An 8,743-nucleotide genomic window follows, 5' to 3' on the forward strand; every position below is an offset into this window, starting at 1 on the left:
GAAGATTCCATAATTTTATGACCACTTTCAGTTATGATAAGCTTAGGTCTAGGACAGTTCAGTGTCTTCAGGTTAATTAGGTATGTAATCTCTTTTCCTCTTTATGAAATATTCTCTTGATGCTCCCCTCTCTGTTTGGGAGAAAGGGATTCCCTCTCCTATTCCACAAAGAAAAACCACAGAACATCCCACTAGGTTAAAGGTCTCCTTAAAATTTAAAGGTTCCTTTGGCCCTACCCTAGTCTTTTGATTTAATATTTATGATGATTTATTCACTGCTGGATCCCAGGCACCTAACACAGTACCTGTCACAGAAAAGGTGCTCAATAGATATTTGTTGAATCTGTGATTGATTGAATTCCTGGACCAAGGAAGGGATGTAACTGAGGAATGTGAGAAGTTAGCAGAACCAGTCTGGCTGCCCACACTTAATAAACCCTAGAGGGAGTGTCAAGCCACCAATTCTTTTCAGCTTCATTTAGATTATGAGGCTAGTACTCTCCATCCCCTCATATTATTTCACACTTCTTTTTCCTCAGTTTTGGGTTCTACTTGCTGATCCTGGGGCATCAGGAAAGTCAGGCTGAACATTCTGTTTTAATAATGCACTAAAAACGATGACTCTTACTATTTTCTAAGCACATACTATGCCCCCAGCATCGGGCATATATTACCTTAATTTCTTACCACGACCCTGTAAGACAGGATTATAGCCTCCATTTTCATATGAAGCAACTGAGTAATAGAGAGTTTAGGGAATGTGTTCAAGATCATAGCTAGGAAGCAATAGAGTTGAGAAATTCACAAATGTCACATCTCAACATTTGGTGTGTCATTAGTTCTTAAAATGATTATATGTGGAAATGAAAAAGACCATGTAAATTAATGAACAACTTGAAATACATATTTTAATCCATGCTTTTTATTTTATCTTATCCCTCTCTGCACAGCCTCACTAACCACCTTGTTTGTCTTAAGAAAAATAACACCACATAAATTAATATATATAAATAAACTTTGAAACACAATGGCTCATTCTTTCTCTCTTTCTTTCTGTCTTTCTTTCCCTCTCTTTTAGTTGAGAAGAATGAGTTTAAACATAATCATTGTTCATGAAACATGATCATCATTGATCCTTCCATAGCCTTCTTTTCGGTATTACATTATTTTCTAAATAATATAACACCTACTAATCTGCTATCTAATAATTCGAGAACCAAAACAGCACCTATGATTAGTACCTATCTATATGTTTGTACTCCTTCTATATGGCAACACCCTATCCTATTTCAGCCCTCAAAATGGTACCTCCATCCTAAACCTTGTGATTATCCTTCCCTTGCTTTTTTGTTTCGTTTTTGGCTGCATTGTCCAACAATGCAAGGAGATAGAATAAATCTTTCTACTTACTTGGATGGTCTCTTAAATAACGATTTCCAGCCTTTTCTTTTCTGAAATCATACTGTTAAGATTTAAAAATCACCAAAGGTTAAAATACCCAGCTAGTCTTCCATAAATTAAAAAAAAAAAAAAAAAGCACAATGACCTAGGCTTGGAATCTTAACGTTATCTCTGACTTCAACCTCTCGCTCACCGCCAAGCTCTATTTTGACTCTTTATTAGTATTCATTTAGACTTGGAGCACCTAACTTGGATCTATTATCCAAATTCTACCAGGCTTCACATTATTTTCTTGAGGGATATTCATAAATGACCAATTCCCTAGGTAAGCCTTAGACTACAAAGACACGGAATTTGGGGAGAATAACATGCAGCTATTTGGTTTCCAGAAGCCTGAACCTTCTGCAGGAACACATCATGGACTCCCTGTATGGGACCAGAAGAACAATCTGACCTCCAGTACTCTTGGGGCAGTTGGTGTAACCATGGAAACCACACTTGGTGATCAGGCCCTTCAAGATGACATATGTTAAAAAGCAACTATTTAAGGAACCAGTTTGGTTCTCCCTGTGGTGTCAAAGCAATGGACAGTTTGATGGACTGAGAAATTGTTTGAAAATCTGTTCAAATAATAATGAGTACCCTACAATATTAATCCTTTTCAGAATCCTGGGTAATGTGTTCAGTGTTATAATGACAACTATATTTGAAATGAGCAAACTTTAATGATTAAGACTTAAATAAAATTTAATCAAATTTTTTCTAGGCGGTGGAGTGTTGGGCTAGACAGAGCACTCCTGAAGGCTAACACTTATTTTCAGGCGTACGTGGGCTGTCTTAGGTCAGTTTCCATAAGCAGAGTCTGAGAGGGGTGTTCGGCTGCAGAAGATTAATTGAGGGAGTATTAAGGTAAAAACTATGAGAGAGTGAAGGAAGCAAAATATGGAATGCGGACAGATTTGAGCAAGGTCTCAGGCAAAGTCAAGCTTTGGCCTGACTACCCCCACCTCCAGGCAGAGAGGGCTCTAGACAAGAGCATACACTGCATCTCTGAGACATAACCTCCTGCCAATCAAGCTAATTAACATATGCATCACCTCTCATAGTTACTGTTGTGTGTGTGTGTGTGTGTGCACATAGGTGCAGTGAGAACACTCAGGATCAGCTCTCTTAGCAAATTTAAAGTATACAATACAGTTATTATTAACCATAGTCACTATGCTATACATTATATCTCCAGAACTTATTGATCCCACATAACTGAAACTTTGTACACTTTGACCAACATCTCCCCATTTCCCCCACCTCCTAGCCCCTGGCAACCACCATTCTACTCTCTGCTTTTATGAGTTCAACTTTTTTAGATTCTACATATAAGTGAGATCATGCGGTATGTGTCTTTCTGTGCCTAGCTTATTTCACTTAGCATAGTGTCCTCGAGTGTCATCCACATTGTCACAAATGGCAGGATTTCCTTTTCTTCAAAGCTGAATAGTATTCCATTGTACATATATATACTACATATTATTTATCCATTCATCAGTCGATGGACACTTAAGTTGTTTCCATATCTTGGCTGTTGTAAGTAATGCTGCAATGAACATGAGAGTGCGTGGAGAAGAAAATCCTTGTGCACTGTTGGTGGGAATGCAAGTTGGTATAGCCATCATGGAAAACAGTATGAAAGTTCCTTAAAAAATTAAAAATAGGACAAGCCTCTTTTAAAAGTGCACAGCCTTTGATCCAGCATTTCTATTTCTTAGAAGCAATTAAGGATATGGGCAAAGATCTAGCCACAGGGTTTGCACAGTAGCATTGTTTATAATGGCAAAACTTGAAAAAAATATAAAAGCCCAATGAGAGGGGATTTATTAATTAAATCATAGTCCATTCATACAAAGAAACACTAGGTAGCTATTAAATGTTGTAGAGTAATATGTATTGACATGAAGGAATAATATTTTAAGTTAATTTTTAAAGCAAGTTACAAAAAAGTGTGTGTAATGTTATATCATTTTTCTAAAAGAGATAATATGTAACAAATAATATGTTGGCATACCACACATATTACATCCATATAAGGTATAATATTAGATCATCTGCCAGAAACCTGGGTGGACCAACAGCTCAGTAAATAAACAGGTAGACAAGACAAGTTGGACAGTAGCTACAGAGCCTGGAAGGAAATATAGCAAAATGGTAACAGTGATATTTTCTGACATGCTGGAATTACATGTGATAGTAATCTTTACCTTTTTTGCTTATCTGTATTTTCCAGAATGAACTTGTTTTAGTCATATAAAAAGAAAATATAGTTACCAAAAATTTCTATTTCTAAAAAGATGTGTCTATCAAATATCAAGGTAATCCTAAAAGATGTGCCCTGTGAGAGCCATCACTCAGAGCAGCTCCCTTTGAGTGACCCTCTCTAGTAGCTGGCATTGCCCTAGACTCTCACTGCCTGTTTTGAGGCTTCTATGCCCTTGGTCCCTTCCAAGTCACTGCTTCTAGATCTTAGAGCCTTGGTAAGCTTGTAACTTCTCTACTCTTCTCTTAATTTACATGTGCAAGAATTGTTCTCTCCAAGTAGGCCCCCTGGGGCCATTTTTTTAATTTGCTACCTGTCTTCAGATTCTAGGCTACTTGGCACAAAAGCACAACATCAGAACTTGTCAAAGTGGCAGTAGGCAAGGCTGGAGGACCATGTTGTAAATTTTCCTTCCCCAGGTACCTCTTTCAGTGCTTCTCTCCTTTAAACTCTGCATATTTACGTTTCCAAATGGTACCATGTTGCAGGAAATGCCATATCATGATGTGATTGGCAGTAGCCCTCATGAGGAAGTTATTCAACTCATAATAGACTTGCAGCAGATATAAAAGAGAAAAAGAGGAGGTTTTTGTTTTTTTCAAGTACATATGCTATCATGATATCATCCTGGGTTTTTTCTTTTCCTTTGAACTACTAATGGGGAGAATAATGGCATTCAAAGCATTGAAACATTGATTTATCCTGGCATTCATGAAATAAAACCCATTTGGTCATGATGTAGCACTAAATTCTATTTGCAGTTATTTTATTAGAATTTTTGAATCAATATTTGTAAGTGAGATTGATCACTTCTTTTCCTGCTATCCTATTTAGGACACTTTTCTTCTTTTTTCTGTTTAATCAGTGATTCTTAATTTATAGAAAGAAATGGAAAGCTTGTTGTTTTAGGTCATAGAAGCAAGGACTAAAATAGGGATTCTGTGCAACCTATTGAGAGATTTCTCCCAGGAGAAACCTGTGAGGCAGGAATAGAAGCAGGATAGGGCAGGGGAAGAAGTTATGCCAAGATCTGGTTTGAATTGCACCCTAGCATCTATCTAACCCCACAGGGAACTCTGCCATGTAAATGGTGCCACAGAGCTGTCCCATCTTGAGGTAATGGGGCTGGGGTTTTGTCCCCTCTCTGTAGTCAGTCATTTGCTGTGGAATCCTCCAGGAAAGTGAGCAAAACCTCTCAGGTATTTCTGGGTAAGGTGACTCCCAGATGCTAAGGGCAGTTCTCCTGAGAAGGGCATAAGTGTGAGCCACTAGCAGCAACACTCACAGCAGCTCAGGGGTGGGTACCCTGGACCATAAAAGGAGATCTAGGCGGGGCACTAACACTATCTACCATGCTTCCTTATTTCTTTGTGCTCTGGAACAGTTAAAATATACTCAGAATAGTCTGTCACTTAAAGGACTGAAGAGTTTACTAATGGAAAAATTTTGAGATGGGTATTTATTGAGTGGGAAGCTCTTTGACAACATTCCCAGTTGCGTTCTTGATAACTGGTCTACTTAGATTTTCTGTTTCTTCCAAAGTCAGCTTTGAACATTTGTATTTTCTTTAGATAACCATTTACTTCATCCGTGTTTTCTAAATTTTTATCATAAAGTAATGCAATGTTAATTATCTTAATTCTTTTGATTGTTCCTTTCACTGGGCCGATCCTCAAGTTGCAGTGGCTGCTGTGTGGTCTCTTTCTTTCTGGTAATTTCTGTCTACTGAATTAAGAGAATGACCTTTTGATTCCGGAAGAAGTGTCTACCTGATTCCACTTCTAGAATTCATTTCCAAGGCCTATTTTGCTTTCTTCACCAAAGATACCAATTCTACTATATTCAAACTGGGGTAAAGTGAGCAGAGACAAAATGCTCTCTTCCTAAGGCTCAGTTAGCAGTGAGGCTTGCATGTCAATGTGTAACAAAGTGGACTGAATCCACTGTTCCAGTGTTCACTTATAATCCTCTCTGTCCCAAGGCCTCAATTAGGCTGAGGCTGGACTCAATTATCAGCCTCCTTGCTATGCTCAGAAGCCTCCTAAGGCTTTATTAATGGAGGTGATGGCTTTATACTATGTTGACTTATCTAAGCTGGAATGACATTTCCCAAAATTCTCTTTCGTATGTGGTTCTAGGTAGGGCTTGACCAGAGAGAAATTTGCTTGAGATTTGAAAAGTGGAAGTGGGGAGCCAGGTATTAGTGTAGCTCACACACATTGTTACTGGTCTCCTGGCTCACCTGTTTGGTGAAAAGCAGCAGCTGGGGACTTGCAGCTCATTCAATTCCTATTACATATTCCCTTTCAGTTTCTCTCCAGCCCCGGACCAGGTATGTTTTCAGCTCCATGGGGAAGGATATCAGCATCTTCTGAAAGTCACTCTCATCCTTGGGATTATATGAAGTGAGCTCATCTTTGCAGGTTTGTTTGCTCTTCGTCTCTGCCACTTCATTCCATCTTCCCTTCTCAACCGTCTGCCCAGGACCCGACACAAAGTCACCACCTTACATAGAGAACTTAATAAGCTTCCAAGACTATGTAAGGTCTAATCCCTTAGAATGTATAGTGGATCTTTTTTTCTGATTGATCCCTAACTGATACAGATCATCAAGCTCGTTAGGCCTGGCTCCTTCTTACCATAAGATAAATTTTGTCTGGAAGCTTCCTTAGAGCCCCTGAAAATATACTTCTTCTGAGCTATAAATTTATCAGATGCTGAACCCTACAGTGGACCCAGTCTAAGCCTAAGCCGAGATCTCCTTGCTATGTATATTGTTTCAACTAAAATTCACACCACTGTGATGCAGGTATTATTTTTCAACTGTAGATATAAAACCCAAATCTCAGAGGTTATGTGTTTGGCTTAAAGTGACACAGTTGATAGGTAACAGAGCAGAGATTTGCATCCAGGTCTATCTGAACTAAGCAGATGCTATATCTGCCATGTTATGTCCAAAATCAGTTGGGACAGAACTAAACCAAGGCAATCAAAGATACAGTCCAGAAATCCACTGGCCATAGAGATTCTCCCTCCTTGGCTCACTTCCTTCAAGTTCCAGACTCTTCTATCCTGCCTTTCCTCCCAACCCCTCACATCTCCCCTTCAGTGGTGTCAGCCTTAAAATAACTTAATGGGCAGGCAACTAGGCTTTGGGAAATATGGCCTGATGCTTTCAAACACTCTTTGCCCAGAAGAGTGCTAACTGGGGATTCTCTTCACCATTTTTCAGCTCCACACAGGTTCTAATTGGCTCCTTGTTCCTTGTCCATGGATTTTAAGCCTACCTCCCTAACCCCACCTGTTGAGTGTCATACAGTTTTAGTATAGAAGGTGACCTTAGAGACAATTTCACATAAAGCCTCCTTTTACAGGTGAGAACCCTGAACTCAGAGAGGGGCAGTGACCCTTTCAAGGTCACACTTTGTGATTTGCAGTTAATATAGAGGGAAATTTATTATCTGATTATTCTTCTAAGCTGGGGGAAGTGCCAAGGAGTATTGCTGTGAAAGTGACATGGGTTAGCACATTAAAAGCTAGATTACCCTACTAACTTCGGAGAAAGAGAACATCAAATACCTTCTGGCCTTTTATTCTGACTGAAGAGAACATTTTGCCATTGTCATATTTGCTTTAATCCCTTTGCCTCTAATACCCACAAGCAGTCCATTTGTTTCCAGTGTCACAGCCAGATGTGCTCTAACATTTCAGCAAATTAAAAAATAATTACCTCAATAATGGATTAGTTGCTGAGTTTAATCACTCTGAAAAAGTATTTGGCTTTTCCATTTATGAAATAATAAAATGTTTTATTTCTACGTGGCCCAACATTTAGAGGCCCCTAAGAACTTCATGCCTTTGCTAACATAGACTGACATTAACAATGGAAAACAAGTGGACAGATAGAGCCAGAGTATCTATGAGAGGGAAAGAAGGCTGGTGACCAATGATACTCAAGGAGCTGATGCTGCAATTATCTAGGTAAGAGGTAACAACAAACAAATAAAACATATCTCACATCCTGGGTTCTTCAATAAACAGAATCAAATAAATAAGATATAATCAGTATTTTTATAAATCATAGCCTCATCCTCTCTCTTTCCATCCACCAGGTTTTATCCAATTTCTCCATTTCTGCCTAACCACAGTGAAAGTCCCTGCTAATTCTAAGTTCCACCTTAGGCAGAAAGTCAAGTCTTCCCTTCATACCCTATTCTGCACAGGATTCCCAAGTTTCCTGCCCAATCTCTATAAGGCTTGCAAGCACCCAAAATGATTAACATCAAGTTATTTATAAGTGATATGTTGGCAGGTATATCCATCCATTAGCCATAGTAAAACAAACCACCTCAAAAATCACTGCTTTGGAACAACAATCATGTGTTCTTATGGATCTGTGAGCTGGCTGATTTAAGCCAGGCTTGGCCAAGCTCACTCACTCACTCTGCAGCTTGCTGGGGGTCGGCTAATCTAGCCTGGGCTGAGCGCTGCTCCACAAGTCTCCAACGCTTCTCCTGGGACTAGAAACTAGCCCAGACATGTTCTTCCTGTGGTGATGGCAGAGTCACAAGAGCAAATGTCCTGGTCTGCACATCATCTTTTCTATCTCGTGCTATTGATGAAAGCAAGTCACATGGCCAAACCCAAAGTCAAGAGGCAGAGAAGCACTTCTTGCATCATTGGGAGGGCACTGCAAAGTCATGTGGCAAAGGACATGAATAAACAGTGGGGTGAATAATTGCGACCAGCAACACAAGCTACCATGGCAGGGTTATAGGAGTTCTCTCCTAGAATCCCTTCCATTCTGTTCCTGGTGCTCTGAGATGGAGATTCTTCATTCTCACTCCCACTCTAGTGACTTTTTCTCTCTCCAGACCACTCTTTCTCTTTATTTTTAGTTGCCATTCTATCCTTTCTCTCTCCTTCTCCCAAAGCAGTCTTACCTAGGTCTCGCAGAGGAAAAACCAACCTCATGAGACTGCCCGTGAAAATTCAAGCCAGAAGTACATTGAGACTTCAGTTTTGATTCATTAA

Source organism: Diceros bicornis, chromosome 2 (genome assembly GCF_020826845.1).
Source record: "Diceros bicornis minor isolate mBicDic1 chromosome 2, mDicBic1.mat.cur, whole genome shotgun sequence".
In the NCBI taxonomy this organism is placed as follows: Eukaryota; Metazoa; Chordata; class Mammalia; order Perissodactyla; family Rhinocerotidae; genus Diceros; species Diceros bicornis.